The 22852-nt window shown below is 48.2% G+C and overlaps 1 long non-coding RNA gene across 1 annotated transcript in view; it reads left to right on the top strand.

The window, feature by feature from the left end:
* LOC138266332 (uncharacterized) overlaps window positions 1–22070 on the top strand; it is a 42468-nt gene extending 20398 nt beyond the window's left edge. The window contains exon 3 of the long non-coding RNA XR_011199493.1: window positions 21981–22070. This is a non-coding gene — a long non-coding RNA (uncharacterized lncRNA). The remainder of the gene's footprint in view (window positions 1–21980) is intronic.
* The last annotated feature ends 782 nt before the right edge of the window (window positions 22071–22852 follow it).

Below are 22852 nucleotides of genomic sequence, written 5' to 3'. Positions count from 1 at the left end.
TGGGGGCATGTTATGGGCAGAACCCAGAGCGACAAGGGACAAACCGGAAAGCCCTCACCGAGTGAAGACAACGTCTTGACTCATCGAAGCAGCAAGGAAGCACCGGTGCGCTGCGTGGCTCGACACAGCAACACAGAGAAACGTCAATGCAGCGAGGTGAGAATACCTCAGAGACATTCAAAACAAAGGTCGAAGAACGTTCGTGCAGAAATTCATGCGCGCATGAAAAGCAGCGCGTTATAAAGAGGAGAGGACGCACGTTCAAACAAATGAGAGAAGCAAAGCAAATAAAGCATTTTACCCCTATTCAGGACAGCAGTAAAGCATAGCACCACATAAAAAACCAATACATAAATGCACATACATATCAACTAGTAATTAGAAAACACAAAGAAATGGTGAGCAGAGTACTTATCTTGACTGCGAGCAGCAAGAAAAGAGGACTTGGTGCTCTCAGTCCAGACTGTTATGAGGGGGCTCGTCATGGAATTGGTCAGCCCCATTGTGTTGTCATGTTCTAGTTTTTTCCCAGGGGTTTCTGGGATTTTTAGTTCTTGGCTGCTATTTAATAAAGTAAGAAAAGTAAAGCATAATATGAGCCTCTGGTCTTGTAATAAAATCAGGTGTCTGTAGCAGTGATGCCCCCTACCCCAGCACACACACACAGAGACACACAATTCTGGCCTCAATGGCAGGCGTGCCACCAAGGCTAAATTCGAATCGTGCCCCCATCTCAACCAACTCCTCCCGTTCTTGCCTCAACCGTTCCACCCTCCTGCTTCCATCCCAACCCAAGGCACTGGAATGCTCTTCCTGTCAGCACAAGCAGAGAGAGCAGATCTCCCCAAGAAGAACCTCAAGATCCCCATGTTTCACTAAAAAGCAGCACCACTGAAGCCGCTTGCTCAACTGACGGGCCCGGTACTTCTGAAACACCGTCAAAGCCGACTCACCTCTCATCCTTCTGAGGCAGATAATAGGAAAGCCACTGTTTGATGAACGCCAGCTAAAGATGTGTATTTATTGCTGTCATACTTATTTCATTTTTATGTAATGCAAACTCAGCCCAAATGCATTGAAACACTTTCCTTGAGCAACCATTACATTACACAAGGTCAGATTCATTTTTTTAGTTTTTAGCCATGGGAAGATAAGGTGCTTTTCTCAGAATCGCAGCATGTTGACTCGGCGCCGGGACTGACCTAGGTTCCCAGTTCTAAATTAAGCAACTCTGGCTGGTACACCATACCCTAACCAGGTTCCTGGAAGTTAGCTATTCCTTCGTCTATGTGTGGAATGACAGCGGATTCCCCCCCTGTATTTTTTTACTAATGACTTTCGTAATTGACCAACATCATAAACAATTACTTTACCCTAATAATAAAAAAGTAGACCTTTAATGTTGACGTCATGACATTTTTTTTTTTTTTTTTTACTTTAAGCCATGTTGTACAGCAGGCCAACTGCTGTCCACCATGTATAACTACATTGACAAAGACAAATAGAATCAATGCTCCTCTCCTGCCGCTACACACATGCATTGCGGGGCGCCCATTGTCCTGCAGTTTGGCTCCCTCACATGTTTAACCCTCTAAAAGGACAAGAAACTCTCACTCTTTCAGCCCTTTTTGAGCTGTGTTGTAGTGGGGGACTTAACAATGCAGCTTCAGGAGCACGTTCAGCTACTGACATATGTAGGAAAGTACCCTCTTTCTGGCATGGTTACCCCCACTTTGTGCCTGCTGTCAGTGTGTTTTGACTGTGTTCACTGGGATCCTGCTAATCAGGACCCCACTGACTGTGCTCTTTCCCTCTAAATGTGGTTGCTTAGGACTTAGCACACCCCACAATTGGCTTACTGGTGCCCCATGTAAGACCCTAGTATATGGTACCTAGGTACACAGAGCATTGGGGCACCAGGGGATCCTCATGGGCTGCAGCATGTATAATACCACCCATGGGAGCCCAAGTAAAACGTGTCTGCAGGCCTGCCTTTGCAGCCTGCGTGAGAAGGTGCGTGCAACCTTTCACCACAGGTCATGTAAGTCACACCTATGGGAGCCCCTCCTAGCCCAGAGGGCAGGGTGTAATTACCTGTGTGTGAGGGCACCCCTGCATGAGCAGAGGTGCCCTTACGAACTCCAGCTCCATTTTCCTTGACTTCTTAAGTGTGGGGAAGCCATTTTACTTGTGTATTGGACAAAGGTCACGACCTGTGTCCAGCTACATAATGGTAACTCCGAACCTGGGCTTGTTTGGTATCAAACAGGTCGGAATCATTCCCCAATACTGTTGCCAGTATTGGTTGCATGATTCCATGCACTCTGGGGGCTCCTTAGTGGACCCACAGGGTTGCCCCTACCAGTCTTCTGGGGGTTTTCAGGCAGCCCACAGTGCTGCCACCCCACAGATAGGTTTCTGCCCTCCTGCTGCTTGACCAGCTCAGGCAGAGGAAGGTAGAGCAAAGGATTTCCTTTGGGAAAGGGAGGCAATACCCTCTCCCTTTGGAAATAGGTGTTACATGGCTTGGGATGGGTAGCCTCCTCAAGCCACCAGTATGCTTTGAAGGGCAAATTTGGTGCCCTCCTTGCATAAACTGGTTTGCACCAGTTCAAGGATTCCCGGTTCCTGCTCTGGCACCCAACTGGACTATGGAAAGGGAGTGACCACTCCCTTGTCCATCACCACCCCAGGGGTAGTTCCCAGAGCTCCTCTAGGTGACCACCTGATTCTGCCATCTTGAATCTAAGGTGGGCAGAGGCCCCTGGGAGCATCTGAGTGGCGAGGTCAGGCAGATGACGTCACATCCACCTCCTGACAGGTGGTCACCCTGCTAGGTGACCAGTTCCCCTTCCTGGGCTATTTAGGGTCTCCCTCCAGGGTGGGTATTCAGATTCGATGTGCAAGATTCCATCAGGACTCCTCTACATCGTGTACTTCATCTTCTAGCCACTGGGACTGCAATTGGACCCTCCAGAAACTGACAATCTGCAACTCTAGAGATGACTCTACTTTGCAACATTGTTTCTCCAGCTCCTTCCAGCAACTGCAAGATTTCCCTGGCTGTGCATTCTCTTAGGGCAACATGTCTTCAGTCAATCAATCAATCAATCAATCAATTTGTTGAGCGACCTACTCAAGGGCCTCAAGGCGCTGGGGGGGGGGTGCTACTGCTCGAAGAGCCAGGCCTTGAGGCGCTTCCTGAAGGTCAGGAGGTCCTGGGTCTTATGTAGGTTGGCGGGAAGGGAGTTCTAGCTTCTGGCGGCGAGGTAGGAGAAGGATCTGCCGCCGGTTGTAGTACGGTGATGCGAGGGACTGTTGCGAGAGCGAGGTTGGCGGAGCGGAGCTGGTGTGTCGGGTTGTGGAAGTTGAGTCGATCATTGAGGAAGGCCGGTCCAGTGTCATGGAGAACTTTGTGAGCGTGGATTAGGATTTTGAAGACAATCCTTTTGTTGACGGGTAGCCAGTGGAGGTCCCCGAGGGGGGCAGAGATGTGTTTGTGGCAAGGGAGGTTGAGGATGAGACGTGCTGAGGTTCTGGATACGCTGGAGTTTTTTCTGGAGCTTGACTGTTGTTCCTGCATAGAGGGTGTTGCCGTAGCCCTGCCTGCTTCTAACCAGGGCGTGGGTGACCGTTCCACGGGAATCCACCTGAAGGTCTTGCGGAGCATTCGAAGGGTATTGAAGCATGAGGATGAGATGGCATTGACTTGCTGGGTCATGGAGAGTGAAGAGTCTAGTATGAATCCGAGGTTGCATGCGTGGGTGGTGGGTGTTGGGGGCGACCCCCGGGTGGCAGGCTACCAGGAGTCATCCCATGTTGACTTGCTGGGGTCGAAGATGATGATCTCGTTTTTTTCTGAGTTCAGCTTGAGGTGGCTTGCTGTCATCTAGTTGGCGATAGCGAGGAGTCCGGTGTGGAGGTTGTTCTTGGCAGTTGCGGGGTTCCTCGTGAGGGAGAGGATGAGCTGAGTGTCGTCTGTGTAGGAAATTATGTTGAGGCCGTGGGATCGGATGATGTTGGCGAGCAGAGCCATGTAGATATTGAAGAGGGTGGGGCTGAGTGAGGATCCCTGGGGGACTCCGCAGATGGTCTCGGTGGCCTTTGACTGGAACGGGGAGGCAAACTCTTTGTGTTCTCTCGGAGAGGAAGGAGGTGAGCCAGTTCAAGGCTCTGTGGCGAATTCTGGCGTCGAAGAGGCATGTGCGAAGGGTTTGGTGACATACGGTGTTGAAGGCAGCGGACAGGTCGAGGAGGATGAGGGCAACGGTTTCACCTTTGTCAAGCCTGGTCCTGATGTTGTCGGTGCAGGGGATGAGGGTGGTCTCGGTGCTGTGGTTTTTGCGGAGTCCATCTTTTCTACGACCTTCGCGGGGAAGGGGAGTTGGGAGATAGGTCGGTAGTTTTTTAGGTCTTCGGGGTCGGCTTTGGGCTTTTTGAGCAAGGCGTTTACTTCGGCGTGTTTCCAGCTTTCCGGTAAAATGGCGATCTCAAAGGAGCTGTTGATGATGGTCCGGAGCTGAGGAGCGATGATTTGGCTGGCCTTATTAAAGACGTGGTGAGGGCAGGGGTCTACCGGAGAACCGAAGTGGATGGTGCTCATGGTTTTGGTGGTTTCCTCATCGTTGGTGGGGGTCCCGGCACTCAGTACGTTGGTGCAGCAGGGTGCGGTGGGTTGACCATGTCAGTGGTGGCAGGGGACGGCGTTGCGAAGCTTCCGTGTATGTCTGTGATCTTGCGGTGGAAGAAGATGGAGAGGGAGTCGCAGAGGTCTTGTGAGTGGGGAGGGTCGGTGGAGCAGGACTTGGGGTTGGTGAGTTCCCCGATGATGTTGAATAGCTCCTTGCTGTTGGGTGCGTTGTTGTCAATCCGTTCTTTGTAGAAAGATCTTTTGGTGGTCCGGATGAGCTGGTGGTGTTTGCGCATGGCTGATTTGAGGGCGGTGAAGTTGCTCTCTGATTGTTCTTGGCGCCAGGTTTTCTCAGCTTTCTGGCATTCTCGTTTGTAGGCCTGACGGTCTGCGGTGAACCAGGGAGCTTTCTTGTTGATGTGGGTGTTGCTGGTTTTCTTGAGTGGAGCGAGGGTGTTGGCGTAGCCGTCGAGCCATTGTTTGAGGTTGAGGCCGGCAGTGTTGGGGTCGTTGGTTTTGGGTGGTAGGGTTTGGGCGAGGCTGGAGATCAGTTGTTCCTTGGAGATCTTGTTCCACTTGCCGTGAGGGAACGGATGCTGTTGGTGGTGGGCTTCAGGAAGGAAAAATTAACGCAATGGTGGTCGGTCCAATGGAGTTCGGTGGTGTGAGTGAAGGTGTTGTGGCTGCTGGAGGAGAAGATGGCGTCGAGCGTGTGCCCGGCTGAGAGGGTGGGCGAGGTGACTAGTTGCTTGAGGCCGAGGTTGGCGAGGTTGTCCAGTAGGGTAGCAGAGTTGCAGTTGCTGGTGTTCTCCAGGTGGAAGTTTAGGTCGCCGAGGAGCAGGTAGTCCGAGGAGGCGAGGGCGTGAGAGCTGATCGTGTCGGCGATGATGTCGCAGAATTGGGGGCGGGGCCTGGTGGTCTGTATATGAGGGTTCCTCTCAGGGTGGTGTTGGCATTGATGTGTATCTGAAAGTGCAGGTGTTCTGCAGCATCTAGGGCATTGTTGGTGTCGGTGGAGATCCTGATAGAGGTTCTGTGGACTATGGCGAATCCTCTTCCTGGTTTGTTGATACGGTCTCTTCGGGTGATCTTGTAGCCCTCAGTGATGGCTATGGCGATGTCTGGTTCGGATGAAGGGTTCATCCATGTTTCGGTGAGGAAGGCGATGTCAGGGAAGGCTGACATGAGTAGGTCCCAGAACTCGATGGCATGCTTGTGGACGGAACGGGTGTTGAGGAGGATGCAGCTGAGATGGTTGGGGTGTCTGGCGTTGTTGTGGTGCTTGATGGCTTGACTGCAGGTGAAACGGCACGAGCGGTAGGCAAAGGGTCTGTGGGTGTGCCTGGGGGCGGACTGGGCGCAGGCGGTGAGCTGGCCGGTGTTTAGTTGGTGGAGCTCTGCGGTGGTGTAGTGGCGCCTGGAGGCGTGAGAGGTGCGAGGGGCAGGGGGACAGGCGCTGGGCGCGGTCCAGGCACGGATGGGCGCAGACAGGCTTGCCTCTGGCGTGCCAGCAGCTCGCCCGCTGTGCGCGGCCACACAGCGCCCGCCATTAAGAAGGGGAGGTGGGAGCGGGGAGCAGCTGGGAGGCAGGAGGGTGTGGCGAATGGGGGCGTGAGGTGGCTGGGGCCGCAGGGGATGCAGCAGCGGGACCGGGGAAACCAGGCAGAAAAAGCAAGCGGAAACGGGCAGAAAAAGGCAGAGACAGCTCAAAAGGCAAAAGCAGAAAAAACAGCACTCAGGCACAGAAAACAGAAGCAAGACAAACACACAAGATAACAAGACCAACACACGATACTTACGTCTACCACTAGACACCAGGAATAAGGCGCAGGCGGGAGTCTGCTGGTGGTGGAGGGCCTCGAACTCGCGGCAGCAGCGAGGGCGGGGTTAGGAGCACGAGGGCAGTCTGGTGGAGCTGCTCGGCGCACAGAGTGGTTCCTGGCCTTAAGTCAGGTCAGGGGTCACTCTGAGCACCGTGCAGTGGCCGCCATTAAGAAGGGGAGATGGGAGGAAGGAGCAGCTGGGAGGCGGGAGGGGGTTGCGAATTGGGGCACAAGGGGGGCAGGGCCGCAGGGGACGCAATAGCGGGAATGGGGAAACCGGGCAGAACAAGCAAGCGGAAACGGGCAGAAAAAGGCAGAGACAGCGAAAAAGGCAAAAGCAGAAAAAACGGCACACAGGCACAGAAAACAGAAGCAAGACAAACACACAAGATAACAAGACCAGCACACAATACTTACGTCTACCACTAGACCCCAGGGATGAGGCGCAGGTGGGTGCCTGCGGGTGGTGGAGGGCCTCGAACTCGCAGCAGCAGCGAGGGCAGAGTTAGGAGCACGAGGGCAGTCTGGTGGAGTTGCTCGACGTGCAGAGTGGTTCCTGGCCTTAAGTCAGGTCGGGGTCCCTCTGAGCACCGCGCAGCGTCCGCCATTAAGAAGGGGAGGTGTGAGGGAGGAGCAGCTGGAAGGCGGGAGGGGGTGGCGAATGGGGAAGTGAGGGGGTGGGCCCACAGGGGACGCAGCAGCGGGTACGGGGAAACCGGGCAGAACAAGCAAGTGGAAACGGGCAGAAAAAGGCAGAGACAGCGAAAAAGACAAAAGCAGAAAAAAAGGGACACATGCACAGAACACAGAAGCAAGACAACCACACAAGATAACAAGACCAACACACGATACTTACTTCTACCACTAGACACCAGGGGTGGAGGGCCTCAAACTCGCAGCAGCAGCGAGGGCGGGGTTAGGAGCTCAAGGGCAGTCTGGTGGAGCTGCTCAGTCTGATTCCGTTTGCACAAGAAGCAAGAAGGAATCTCCCTTGGAGTGAAGGAGTCACTCTCTGGCATCAGCAGGCACTAACTGCAACGACGTCCGGCTGAGTGGATCTTTTGTCTTGCAGAACTGCGTGGATCCTGAAACACAGGTGGTGGACTGGAGTTGTCCTCTTGGTCCTCTCTACCATCTGTCCAACTTGGGAGACAGTAAGCCCTTGCCTCTCCTTGCAGGACAGTACCCCTGTGCACTGGGAATCTTACAGCTACCAAGGCTTGTTTGTTCCTCCTCCAAGGGATCTTCAGGCTCCATGTAGCCCGGACCTCCAGCACTCTTCCCTGCAAAGCACAGTCTCCTGCCTGCTGCTCCTGGGACGTGGGATTCATCTTCAGGTGTTCTGAGTGGGCCTGCTGCCTGTGAGTTGCCTGTGGGGGCTACATCCTCATCTTCTGACTCTCTTCACTGCTGAGGGTCACCTGGGACTTCCCTTCTTAGGTTGAGTTCCCCTGGACCTTGCTGGTCCACGAAAGCTCTGAAACTCTTCATCTGCAATGTTTGCCTTTGCCAAGGCTTGTTTGTGGTTCTCCAACACCACTGACTGACTGCAACTCTTCTTCCGTCGTGGGACATCGTCTGCATCACTTCTGGAACTCTAAGCCTGCTCCAGTGCTGCACAGCTGACTCCTTGTCTTCACAGTCGACCTGGTCCTGCATTTCCAGAAGGGTGGGTAGTGGCTCCTGCCCCAACTGGATACTCCAACCTGAACTGGACTAGGTCCCCTTCCTTTTCAAGTCATCTGTCAGAGTACACCTTTGATTTCTTCCAGTCTTGCTTGGGTCTTGCACAGTCTTTTTCCAAAGTTTACCTGTGGGTTTGGAGAAAAATCAGGTACTTACCTCTTCTTTCCTGGTTGCTGGGGGGAACCCTGGTGTTTACTTTTTGGGGTTCCTAGTTCCTCCATCTCCCCTCTACAGGTTCCACTTCACTGGGCAGGGGACTGACTTTCGCATTCTACTTACTTCATATATCATTTGGTCTCTCTATAGGGTCTTCATTATTTTCTATTATTTTACTGTTTGCTATTGCATTCTATGCCAATCCCCGACTTCTAATGTGTATATAATAGTGTGTTTACTCACCTCCTCTTGGAGTATTGCCTATACAGATTTTTTGTAATTGTGGTACCATAATAAAGTACCTTTATTTTTGTAACACTGTGTGGTTCTTTCATGTGTGTGAGTGTTGAGTGACTGTAGTGGTATTGCATAAGCTTTGCATGTCTCCTAGATAAGTCTTGGCCGCTCATCCACAGCACCTCTAGAGAATCCTGGCTTCCTAGACACTGCCTACACCTCACTAATAGGGGATACCTGCACCTGGTATAAGGTGTTAACACCATAGGTGCTCATCACACACCAGGCCAGCTTCCTACACCATATAAATCCAGTCATCTATTAGTAAATAGTCCTGAATGTGTAAGAGTGCTGTGATAGGGACCTGTCCTATAGTATGTCCTTGGTGTTTATTTCTACAACAAAGACTGTTTAAGAGTGCTGGTACATTGTCAGTTCAATGGTCAGAGGCGTACTTGCCAACAGACATGATTCAAGTAGGAGACTCCAGGTTTTTAAAGCAAAATGAATTTATTTAATTGTACCTGTCTCCCTACTGAATTCACGCCTGCTTCAATATATGTCAATGGAGAAAATATATTTCCCCTGTTTCTTTTCCAAAATCTCCCACTTTTCAGTTTTATAGTGTTGGCATGTATGTAAAGGTACAGTGAGAATACGATTTGCCAAGTAGCAAAAAGTTTCTTAAAGTGATAGACTCACAGCTTTCTTCTACTTGCTCCGAAGGGAATGCTCAAGAGTATACAGGCCCGTATTTATACTCCGTTTGCGCCGAATTTGCGTCGTTTTTTTCGACGCAAATTCGACGCTAAACTAACGCCAACTAACGCCATATTTATACTATGGCGTTAGAGGCGTCTAGCGCCAAAGTTCCCGGAATGTGCGTCATTTTTTAGCGTGAACCCCTTCCTTGCGTTAATGATATGCAAGGGAGGCGTTCCCGTCTTAAAAAATGACTCCCAGGCCTTTACGTGGTATTTATACTCCCGGGCAAAAGAGACGCCCGGGAGTGGGCGTGGCTAAAAACGGCGCATTTGCGCCGCTTTTTAACGCCTGGGTCAGGCATGGCGTTAAGGGACAAGTGGGCTCAAAATGAGCCCAGAGTGCCCTCCCCTGCCCCCAGGGACCCCCCCTGCCACCCTTGCCCACCCCAGGAGGACACCCAAGGACGGAGGGACCCATCCCATGGACATTAAGGTAAGTTCAGGTAAGTATTTTTTTTAAAAATTTTTGTGGCATAGGGGGGCCTGATTTGTGCCCCCCTACATGCCACTATGCCCAATGACCATGCCCAGGGGACAGAAGTCCCCTGGGCATGGCCATTGGGCAAGGGGGCATGACTCCTATCTTTACAATGATAGGAGTCATGTTGATGGGGGATGGGCGTCGAAAAAAAATGGCGCAAGTCGGGTTACGACGATTTTTTCGACGTAACCTGACTTGCCCCATTTTAAGACGCCCATACGCCATTTTCCCCCTATGCCGGCGCTGTCTGGTCTACGTGGTTTTTTCCCACGCAAACCAGGCAGCGCCGGTCTGATTGCGCCGTCTAACGCCATTCCATAAATACGGCGCCCGCATGGCGCTTCAGAATGGCGTTAGACGGCGCAAAATTTTTTGACGCTAAACTGCGTTAGCGCAGTTTAGCGTCAAAAAGTATAAATATGGGCCACAATTTGGCCAAATGGGAGGCTGGTATTAAACATCATGTCTCCTGGTTGTAAGTGTCCATTTAACCCACTATAGTTCAACTGCGGAAGCAGTGATTCTGATGGTAAGGCCAAGGGGCTGCCCTTCCCAGGGAAATGTCACTGTGTTATGAACACTGCTCAGTTTTAGAATACAGTGTTTATTTCAGCATGTTTAGGTGGAGGGGTAAAACTGAGATTAGATGTCAGGTATCATAGTCCCATGGCTAAAACATACTTATTGAACCAGGTTCTGCGGCAGCAAGTGGTTATTGGGTGGGCTATATCCGTGAATGGTAGATAGTGATATGTACCACTTTAGTCTCAAAGTGTAAGACTGTTTTATTCTATTTGGCTATCAGCGCTGTTCATTTCCTAAGCCTGTCTTTCAAAAGTTGCAGTCATAAGCAGTGTAGGTGTATTCTAGAAGGTGGTAAATGGATTAGAAGGCAATTACAGTATGGATAGTAATTACCCTTGATAAGCTCAGTCTCTGGCCGCGTTTTATCTTTTAATAGGAAGACACCCATAAAATGTGCCATATGACTCATAGCCACCACCCCTTTCTGCTCCTCAACAGGCGTGTTCTGGTGCCTCTGTGCATGTTATGTATATCTGCATGCATGATGTCCTGCAAAGTGATAATGGAAAATTGAACATCCTAAATGTAAGAATGTGATGCATCTGATTTTTCTTGTTAAATACATGCTAGATAAATGATGTTACAAAGGTTCCCAAAATCCAACCAGGATGATATATTTCTTCATTACAAAGTAGGATAGCTAACTTTGCGCATGTGCAGATATTTTATGTGCACACCAGAAGACTTTTGTTGAGGGGAGCTATGAATTACGTAGAACATTCTTGAAGTTTCATTCTAATCCTATGGCAGCACCAGAGGCTCGGATTATGCTGTACTTTCTTTCAAGTTTACAGCAGCCAATAGTATTACAAATTGCATTATCAATAGAGTATGTGTGAAAAACTACAGAATACATGACACAAAAGCACCAATAACAACATGTCTAATCTATAAAATGAGCTCTTCATAGTAACTCTTCCTCTGTCTTTGCTGTTCACAGCAGCTGAGATAATTACCTTTTACATCTACTTTATTTTCTCATGTTGGTCGCGAGCCAATTTTTGGTGGGTCATGAAAGTCCAATCAATAAATAAAGATGCCTTTAAATTCTGTATTTATCTCGTTATGTTTGCTGCGATTCAAAGACAGAGGCCAAATGTCAGGTTATGTTTTCTGACTAATTGTTGCTTATGTTTTTTTAACATGGGGAATTGGCGTTTATTAACGCCTGTCACTTTGAAGTCAGAAAAAAAAGTAAAGTTAATCATGTGACAATCTTGCTGGGGTAAAAGGATTGTGAAAGAAAAAGCTGGAGATGTAATTGTTTGTATGTAAATACCTGTAAATGAACTGTTGTACATATTCAGCAGTTAGGAAAGCAACAGAATCATACATTTTTGTAATTGTGAAGTGCGATGGAAACAAAGATTTTAATAGGATTAAAACAAATCAAGACACTTTACTTGATGATGCACACATGACAGTCACTGAAATCGGATTTCCACACATTATATATTTGAAATATAGTTTTATCAGTAAAACTGTATGCCTGTGCAAATGTATTGGTCATTTCAGTGGAAAATGTGCTTGTCTGTAAAGGTAGCGTGCTACCAAATGATGTTTTATTGACATTAAAAACAAGCATTGGCAAATCCAATAGGTTTCGCCTCTACGAAATCTTTTGGTTTTGCCAATGTTTTTATGCATGTCACACAGAAGCGCTAGCTGCTGTGCAGCAGCACCTATCTCGATGAGGAAACTAAATACGAGTGAGGCGCAAGTGTAAACATCATGAGTGATTGCAGATTTTTTTCCAAAAACGAAACAAACGCCCTCTTTCTTCCAGTAGACGTCAGCAAGTTAAACAAGCATAAGGCAGATCTGGAAGGCTAAAGACTAGGGATCATGTAATTAAATTGTGATTCGCTTCACCAACACAAGAAGCCTACCTTACCTGTAGTCACAGCAGCAAAGCGATGAAGTTTTGAGGTGATAAAGCGGTAGCACAATAACAGTGGGACATGATGAAACGGTAATTTGCAGTGATGCAGGTCCTGTAGTGTGCTGTGGTGGCTCTGCTGTGGTTCAGTGAGCTTGTAGGCATGAGCATGGGCGGCACGGTCACCTTCCGTCGGCAGTAGGAGTAGTGTTCGGCTTCAGGAGCGGTAGTAACAACAATCAGACTGCATAGTGATGAAACAGGTCCGTGGACACTTTAGTGCATCATCTGCTACTCAAGAAGGTTAACTACTCTTGTGGAAGGACACTGGCCATCAGCCAATAACGAGTCATCGGAAGCTGTACTTGGTCCCGACTCAACTCAATGGCATTGATGGCAAAAGCAGAGCAGGAACTCAAAGCAAATTACATGCTGACCAATGAAAAGCAAGTAAATGAGATTGACGTTGGAAAGAACAAATCGTAAATTCAGGTAAGTGAGGTGCAGGTTATAATCCCCTTTTAAGATTTTTTTTTCACAAAAGATTTTGTAAGCATAGCGCGCAACTGCGCCCATGTAGGCGAAACCTAAACCAATTGCATGCCTCATGTCCATTTAAGCTAGATGGGTCTCAAACGTTTGTCAATCTAAAAATTGGGCCATGGTTCTACAATGTTTGGGAAGCACTGTGCTAGAGATTTATTGCTTATTGGGGATTACATTTGCATACCTTATCTCCTTCGCACTTGCTCCTCTTGCCATGTCAGAGTTGACCTCACACTGGGAAGAGGCGCAGGTCAGATGGGATGAGCAGTTCAAGGAAAGCTCTGGTCCAGGCAGGCAAACTCCCTTTCCTGCATTGCGAGCGCTGCCCTCAGGGCTAGTCCTCTTTTATGTTGATGGGGAGTACATCTGCCATTTTGACACAGAAAAATGCCGACCAGCTTGCTGTTCAAACAGGGCTATCATTAAGTAGTGACAACACTCTATCAATGCTAATTTAACATCTGTTGCTATTTCTCATTAGTTTTGCAAATACCAGTTTATTGTTTTTACAAGTGTAGGGGCGGTAGATAGCTATCCATGGGAATGTTGTTAGGAATGGTTAGTTATATTGTGCCTTCTTTTTCTGCATCAACATGGCCTTAGTGAAGTCATCAATGTCCAAGGCCTAACTAAAATTGCATGGGACTCCATAACAACCCCACAGGGATTGCAGACTGCTACTACACTCTAGTCCCCAGTAGTGAAGGTGGGCCATCAATAGGAAGCCGGGCTTGGAAGGACCATCAAAGCAGGCAGAATCATTTGAAAAGCTGTGTAAACGAATATGCTCGTCCTATAATACTCAAGCTGATTAGGTACCTCTGTGGTGGGTCCCAGTGGCACATTTCGATTTGTTGCAAGTTTCTTTCGTTCTCCATCCATCTTTTTCCTATCTTTACCACTGTCCATCCTTTGCACCCTTTGTTTCCCTTCCTTCTTTTTCCCCCTGCCTTTTCCATCTTTCCAACATATCTTCTCAATCATTATTTTTCTTTTATCCATCTCTCCATACAAGCACCTGTCAATCATTCACTCTATCTTTTTATCTTCCTCTTCATCCACCCACTCATCCATGCCATTCTCGGTGTTCCTCCTTTATTACATCTTTCCGTTGTTGAGCTCTCCCCTTTATCTATCCATCCACCTTTCCTTCTTTCTCTCTTCCATCCTTCTATCCATGTATCCTTCCTCTTCTGTCCATCCGTCCTTCCTTCATTCCTTCTCACTCTGTACATGTACCCATCTTCTCCATATATCCTTTATCCATTATAAGCCTTCCATCATCCATCCTTCTCTACATCCTTCCATCCATTCATTCACTCCTCCATTTCCCCATCTATCCTGTCTCACCATCTTTACTTCCTTTCAGCCATCCTTCTCTCCATCTTCCCGTCTCTCTATTCTTCCTTCTTTCAGTTCTTATCCTTCTTTATTCTTCTATCCATCTTTCTCTCTTTTTCTATCACCCACCCTTCTTTTTCACCTTTGGTCTTTCTATCAATCATTCCATCTATTCTTTTCCATTCCTCTATCAATCCAACCCTCTCTCTATGCACCCATCTATGCTTCCTTCGCACCATCCATTGTTCTCTCTGTTCCTTCCTCATTTCGTCATTATTTCCAGACTATCTTGTTCCATTCGTTACTCCACTCAGCTCCTCCATCAATCTACCATCCTACGGTCATATTAATGAGTTTCTCTTTGGAGACAAGCCTTAAAAACAAGGTAAACGTTCTTGCATATGCTACTAAAGTGGAGGGTTCATGATAGCCCTGTTGCAGACCTTTTAGTCATACATTTTAACTCACCCTCATTGATAGCACCTTGCAGCAAGCCCTTATTCAGAAAGAGTCCCCTGCTTTGGAATCATATTCATCTTCCTAACAAGCCAAAGTCTTCTGCTAAACATCAGTGGTATTAACTGCCCTGCTACCTGCCTTTGTCTCCTATAACAAACAACGCAAATAATAACTACATTTAAGTGTCACAACAGAGCACAGCGAATGCAGCACAACTTTGGAATGTGCTCCACCCAGTCATTTAGGCCTGATGATGTACAGTTGAGGTACATGAATAAGACAGTGGTATCTGGGGTGGTTGTCGAAGATTGTAGGACTCGCAGCCTCTGCCATGGCAAACAAAGTATTTGAAAGACTATGAACTGGTTGAAGGTGATGGTACAGTTGCCTGCTGACAGCGTGGGAGTGGAAGAGCAGAGATGGAAATACGGGCATGCTGGCAACCACCTAATGGAAAAGAGCAGCTCTCGTGCAGCAGGCGGTAGTCTAGAAATGCTGAATAAATGCAACAGAGGATTCTGAAAGTCATTTACCCATAAAAATGCTGTGAGTAGCACAATTTGCATTCTCTGAAGTCTGGAAATTCTTCCCAGGTTACACAGTCTGTTCTCCTGTGAGTGAGAAGGTAACTTGTCCCCTTTCAGTCCTCAATGGAAATGTAGAAGGAAATTGGAAAGTTCTTAGAATCTCTAGATCAGTGGTTCCCAACCTTTTGACTTCTGTGGACCCCCATTTTATAAATACTGGAGCCCGGGGACCCCCACTGAATCATTATTGGAATCCTGGGGACCCCCACTGGGTTATTACTGATAGTTGGAACCTAATATTATTAAATTTTCTAAGCAGTCGCGGACCCCCTGAGGAGGCTTCGCGGACCCCCAGGGGTCCCCGGCCCACAGGTTGGGAACCACTGCTCTAGATCATCTGTAACTGGACAGAGGCTGGATTTACAAGACAGTATATTCAATGGGGAGGTTTCTGGATCCCTTAACCTCATTTGAAGGTGATTCATAGTGGTAGACATCCTGCTCCAGTCCCAACAAGGTCTGGTCTTCCAGAACCCTTTTCAAGCTTCTGTGTGGCATCAAGAGGCAGCCCATAGATGATCAGCACAGGACCCCAGTCTCTCCTCTGGGTGAATGCCTGAAGAAGTGCGATATTCATGTCAACTACCAATGTTGACAGCCAGTCCCATATAATGGTGGGGCGTCTGAGACTGACCTCACCTCAGACAGCTGTATAGGTCTGAATTTATATGGTGATCCCAAAGGACCACATACCAACAGAGCCAATCAAGGTTAGCTTCACTATTTCCTTTCCTTATCAATGAGTCGGTCAGTGAGCCTACCATTGATTTGGGACCAGGAGACCATCAAAAGTACTATCCTGGTAAAACAACTGGGTTCTTTTCTCCCGAAGAGCAACCATTGCTGGAGCAAGAGATGCAGGAGGGCAAGGTACAACCCTGCTGGACACAACTGTAGTTTAGAGCTCTGCCTTACCACTTAGTGATAACACTGTGCATATTCTGCAATATTTTATTTATTGTACTATTTGAAAATCATTTCATAAATGCTACTTCTTGTGTTATCGGTAACATCAAAGGCTGTGTGATATCACTTCCTATGGTATGGTGACAAGTTCTACAAAACAATGAGGGTTTGATAGTTCTGAAGTTTACTTCACATTCAAGATTAAAGTTACTTTAAAAAGGAGGCCCAACATTCTTGGCTTTTCACTTTCTGTGAACCACAGAGTATACTGTCCTGCCTTACACCTGCATACCCAGATGATTTGCTGAGCAAAAAATGCAACTCATTGCTGTCTTAACAAATAATCTGTAATGTTAACATAACAAAAGTGCCACTGTTGGCATGGTTACCCCCCACTTTGTGCCTAGTGTTTATGCCAACTTTGATTAAAAGTGTGCTGGGATCCTGCTAACCAGGCCCCAGCACCAGCGTTCTTTCCCAGAAACTATACCTTTGTTCCCACAATTGGCACAGCCCTGGCACACAGTTAAGTCCCTTGTAAAGGTACCCATGGTACCAAGGGCCTTGTGGCCAGGGAAGGTCTCTAAGGGCTGCAACATGTACTATGCTACCCTAGAGAACCCCTCACCCACCACATGTACACTGCCTTGCAGCCTGTGTGTGCTGGTGGGGAGAAAAAGAAAGTCGACATGGCACCCCTCTCAGGATGCCATGCCCACAAACAACTGCCTGTGGCATAGGTAAGTCACCCCTCTAGCAGGCCTTACAGCTCTAATGCAGGGAGTACTATACCACAGGTGAGGGCGTAGCTGCATGAGCAATATGCCCCTACAGTTTCTAAGTCCATTCTAAGACATTGTAAGTGCAGTGTAGCCATATTGAGTATATGGTCTGGCAGTTTGTCATTACGAACTCCACAACACCATAATGGTTTCACTGAATACTGGGAAGTTTGATATCAAACGTCTCAGCACAATAAATGTACACTGATGCCAGTGTGAGATTTATTGAAAAATGCACACAGAGGGCATCTTAGAGAGGCCCCCTGTATGTTAGCCAAACCGCTAGTGTAGGACTGACCGGTCTGTGCCAGCCTGGCACTTTCAGACAAGTTCCTGACCACATGGGGCGAGTGTGTCAGGAAAAAAGCTGTGCGCGGTCCAGGTCCCGCCCGAAACTCCACTGCGCATATTTGCGGCGCTTCATGCACACCACTTGTCATCCCCTCTTGTTCTAAAAGGGGTCATCAGCGTTCCCTGCCCTGTGGTAAAGCTCATGTAGCTGCAGGGTCAGGACTTTGGTGGACAAGATGCACTTATCAGTGCTATTTTAGGAATGGACTACAATTCCCAGGTTTCTAGAGGCAGCGGCCATCTTGGGGTGTTGGCAGGCCTATAAAGCCCAGCCACCCCCAAGCACATTGCTCACTATTTTGAAGACTTCGATGCAGTCAGACCTCGTGGGGGTTCCTCTGAAGAAGAGCAGATTTTCTGCATGGCAAATTGACAGTAAATCAGAGTATCCTTGTTTCCATGGTGAATTCAGATACGAGTAGGTCGTAGTCGTAGCGGTAAGGTCTTGATGAGCTCAATCTTGAAGGGAGTTGTTACTTCCAAAGGTAAGGCGCCCCTTAGCACAACGAGCAAAGCGTTTTCAGTTCAAATAGTAAAGCGGCCTTGGCGCGATGATCAAAGCGCTTCAGATCACATGAGCAAAGCGCCCCTAAGCACAACGAGCAAAGCGCTTCAGGTCACACTTGTAAAGCGCCCTTGGCCCGGCAATCAAAGCGATTCAGTCCACATGAGTAAAGCGCCCTTGGCACAGCAATCAAAGCGCTTCAGTCCACATGAGTAAAGCGCCCTTGGCACAGCAATCAAAGCGCGTCAGTCCACATGAGTAAAGTGCCCTTCGCACGTCAATCAAAGCGCTTCAGTCCACATGAGTAAAGCGCCCCTGGCACAGCAATCAAAGCTCTTCATGCTACATGAGTAAAACGCCCTTGTCACAACAATCAAAGCGTTTCAGGTCACTTGAGTAAAGCAGTCTTGGCACAAGGATCAGAACGCTTCAGGCCACATGAGTAAAGCACCTTAGCATAACGAGTGTAGCGCTACAGACAAAGCAATTAAAAGCGCTCTCTGGCATATTGAATAAAGCGCTTCATGTATGATGATCAAAGCGCTTCCTGAACAATAAGCAAGGCGCTTCTGCCCAACGAACAAAGCGCTTCAAGTTCAATGGGTAAAACTTTCAGGCCTAGGTAGTAAATGTGAAAACGTTTCGGAGATAAGCAAATTATAGTTTCATTGTTTTTTGGGAAGCATAATATGTGAGATACATATTTAAGTCTATGAGAATTTCTAGGCTGAGATCAAACGTTTATGTCTATGAATGAATAGTTGTTACATGATTGATATTCAGAGTATGTCCATAGTCCAAAGCTCTTGCCATCTCTAGGTTCAGAGGTTGCAGTTTGTTCTTGTTTCATGATTCATAGAAGGGGCTACGCCCAATTAACAAAGGGTCTCGATCTGATATCACGGAGACGCCTTTATTCAAGAGTCTATTGGTGAGTTATACCGTTATGAATGAGTATATGCATATTTGTTCTAACCTTCTCTTTTCAGATCTCTCCCCCTGCAGTTCCCTACCCTAATTCCCTTCCCCCCGCCTGGCTTCATCATAACTCTGTGCTATAACAGCGCTCTGAGTTGGTGACGCCGGGAGGTGTGCCTTTTGTTCAGCAGCATGCAGATCCTGAGGGAAGGGCACTGTGACAGAGTGCCTTTGTGCACACTGTGGTCAGAAACAAAGCCTGTCCTGGGTGGAAGTACTTCACACCTCCACCCTACAGGAATTGTAACACCTACCGGTGAGCCTCAAAGGCTCAAGCCTTGGATTACAGTGCCCCAGGGCACTCCAGCTAGTGGAGCTGCCCGCCCCTGGACAAAGCCCCACTCTTGGTGGCAAGTCCAGTGGGAGAATTAGGGAAAACAGGGAGGAGTGACCATCGCCCACACAGGACCACCCCTAAGGTATCCAGTGCTGAGGTGACCCCCTGCCTGCAGAATCCTCCATGTTGGTTTGGAGGATAGGGACCAACAGGATTAGGTTTGTGCCCCCCCTACCTAAAGGGAATGGGCACAAAGAGGGTGTAGCCACCCTCTGGGACAGTAGCCATTGGCTACTGCTCTCTGACCCCTAAAACACCCCTAAATCTAGGATTTAAAGGCCTCCCTGACCCCAGCTCATCAGATTCCAGGTGACCTACAAGAAGAAGAAGGACTGCTTAGCTGAAACCCCAGCAGAGAAGAAGACGACAACTGCTTTGGCCTCGGCCCTACCGGCCTGCCTCCTGCTTCAAAGAACCTGCAAGAGAACAGTTCCACGTCCATCAGGACCAGTGACCTCTGCCAAGCTCCAGAGGACTGCCCTGCACCCAAAAGGACCAAGAACTCCAGAGGACAGCAGCCCTGTCTAAGAAAAACCTACAACTAAGGACTCCCACCTCACTTTGGATGCGCGAGTCCTGACCACTCTGCACCCGATGCCCCTGGCCTATGTCCAGGTGGTCCACCCAGCTAGAGAGGGTCCCCAGGCGATTGCGAGCAAGTGCCCACCCTGGGTTGATCTCTCCACCCCTCCACGATGACACCTGCAGAGGGAATCCCGAGGACCACCCAGACCATGAAAGCTCCGGACGAAGATATCTGACACCAATGGACCCACTGCACCCGCAGCCCCCAGGCCTTGGAGAAACCGACACCTGGTGCAGCCACATCCAGCAGGTGGCCCTCCTCCCTGTCCAACTGGTGGTGTGCCCGAGACAACCCCCTGGACCTCACCTGCATCCTCTGAGTGACCGGGGTCGTCTCATAGACCAGCATTGGAAACCTGACGTCCTGTTTACACCCTGCACACGACTGCCCCTGTACCACTGAGGGTGTGTGCTTGGTGTCTACTTGTGGCCCCTCCAGTGCTCCTCTAATCCCCCCTGGTCTGCCCTCCAAGTCACGGGTACTTACCTGGAGCAAGGCCTGATTCCGAGCACCCCCTGTCCCCATAGGAGCCCCGTTTTGCTGGTGGTGGTTGATTGGGGTTTACTTGAACCCCAACCGGGGGACTTCCTAAAACCCAAAGACTGAAACTGTAAGTGGTGTACTTACCTACAAAATGATCTAACATTTCTCCCCCCAGGAACTGTTTCTGAAAATTGCAGTGTCCATTTTTAAAACAGATTATTGCCAATAATTCAAAAACTGTATAACTTCCCAATTTCAAGCAAAGTACTGTTGCTAGATGTGTGAAATACGAATCTATTGAAGTACTTACCTGCAACTTGAATCTTGTGGAAAAATATTTTTGCTCTATAAAATCCATTGGTCTGGAGTTAAGTCATTGAGTGGGTGCTTCTTCTATTGTCTGTGTGTGTACAACAAATGCTTTGCACTACCCTCTGATAAGCCTAACTTCTCGACCACACTACCACAAAAGAGAGTATTAGTATTATCTACTTTAGCCTCTGTTAAACCTCTGCGGAATTCCTGGACTCTGTGCACACTATGGGCCTCATTTTGACCCTGGCAGTCTTATGACCGCCAGGGTAGAGGCCAACCCGCCACATCCACTCATACCGCCATGGTGGTCAGAACCGCCGGACCAGAGATGATTATCTCTGACCCAGCGGTCTACAGAAGACTGCTGGTGGTATAAGGAGGCGGCTTTCCGCCATGGTTTGCGTGGCGGTAGCACCAACACGAAAACCATGGTGGGAAGGCTACCAGTGACAGGTAATTTCTTCCCTGTCACCGGTAGATGGCTTCCCCCTCACCCCAGCAAGCACTAGACTCCCCCCTTCAGCCAAAGCACCCCTCAACCCCCCTTCAGCCACAGCACCCCCTCCCCACCACCCTCTACGCCGCCTACCCGCATACATGCACACAGAAACCCACACGCACCATGCATACACCATTCACCTACACTTACATACACGCATTCACAACAACATTCATACACGCATTCTGGCATGCATCTGTACACGCATTCACAACATCAATTCACGCATTCAAGCACACATCCATACATGCATTCACAACAACATTCATACATGCAGTCAAGCACGCATCCATACATGCATTCACAACATACACGCATTCAAGCACGCATACTTACACCCATCGAAGCACGTCTGCTCACATGCATACACACTTACATGCAGACACGCACTCACTACAGCATTCAGACACACATACAACCATGCATACACACATTCATGCAAATATGCAGACACCAAACACTAATAAACACACAGACACACACAACATCCCCTCCCCTGTCTCCTGGTGCCAGCGGCTTTGGCAGTCTTCATGGAAGACCGCCAGAGTCGTAATGAGGGCCTCTATCTCATTTTGATATAGTATATACAGAGCCAGCTTCCTACAGTAAGGCAAGAATCAGAATCTGAATGCGTCCTACCACATAGTTCAGATGCATATTCGGACTGTATCGCTAGGTTGTTCACTACAACGAGCAAATATACAGAAATCTTTGTGCCCAGGGGGGGAATCCAGTTGCCCAGTCAAACAAGTTACTTACCTTTGGTAACATCCTTTCTGGTGGATACTTTATCAAACCACAAAATCCTAACCCTGTGAATACCACACCAGATGCCAAACTGGATCTGGAGAATTTTCTCAGCAATTCCTTTGCCCATTCAGTAGGTGGCATAATGTCCCTCCTATCCCCGGATTTGATGTTCAGAGCCCCTACGTAGCCACCATTTCCCCACACTGATGTTAGTTCATAGTCTGTATTAATGTATTTTTACACTATTAGTACGTCCACTGATGTATACAATATGTCAAAACATTTCTAATGTGACAATGCAAATTCCTTCTTAGATAAGATGCAATATGGACTACCACTTGACCGCTTGGGAGAGAAACTTCACCCAAGTCGCAAACGCAGACCACAGATGAGCATGGCACCAAATTCCATCTTGACTAAAGGAGCCTTCAGCAGGATTCCCCAAGCCTCTGCGAAGCATTTCATTGTGCCTTCACAAACTGGTGCCAGGATTGTGTTGTCTTGCAGACACAATCTCCTAACTCTTGGCCTTGTGCTCAAAATAGCTAACAAGCTATTCCAAACAGACAACAAAGCAGTTATGATTACTATCTCCCAAACGCAGGCTTATTATTTATTCATCTGCTAGAACTAGCATAGTGTCTAGTGATAGCACAGTTAGGGTATAAATGCTATACATTGCGATGTTATGATTTTTCCCTGTTTCACTGTTATTGAAAAGCTCAGCTGCTTTTTATAAACTTCTGTGTTTTTACTAATGTTATGTGCACTAAATCTTGGAATTTTAAAATAAATATTGTGATATACGTATTCTTTTTTTCCTGTAATCTTGAGTGTGTAAATTATTAATGAACAATCGTTTGGATTACAAATGCTCCCTGTCAGAAACCCACAAGCATTAACACTACCTCATTTATATATATCTTGGGTGAAGTTCTGCCCGGCTACAATAACCTGTCTTTCACAGTCAGAGCTGGTGCATTGGACTACATTCACTCGTGTCACCCGTAGGTGTGAAAACAAACCTTCTAGAGTTGAGCCAGTAACTCTACAACACACCCTTGCATTTAAATTAAAGATCCTGCCCAATGTTGTATGACCAGGGATATGCACTAATGATTTAACCACTTCCAAAGGTGGAAAGCATCATGGCACAGTACCCATGACCCCATTATGTCCTCTTTGT

Source organism: Pleurodeles waltl, chromosome 11 (genome assembly GCF_031143425.1).
Source record: "Pleurodeles waltl isolate 20211129_DDA chromosome 11, aPleWal1.hap1.20221129, whole genome shotgun sequence".
In the NCBI taxonomy this organism is placed as follows: domain Eukaryota; kingdom Metazoa; phylum Chordata; class Amphibia; order Caudata; family Salamandridae; genus Pleurodeles; species Pleurodeles waltl.
Note: the sequence above shows the minus strand (reverse complement) of the source record. Positions and strands in the feature narration are given on the sequence as shown.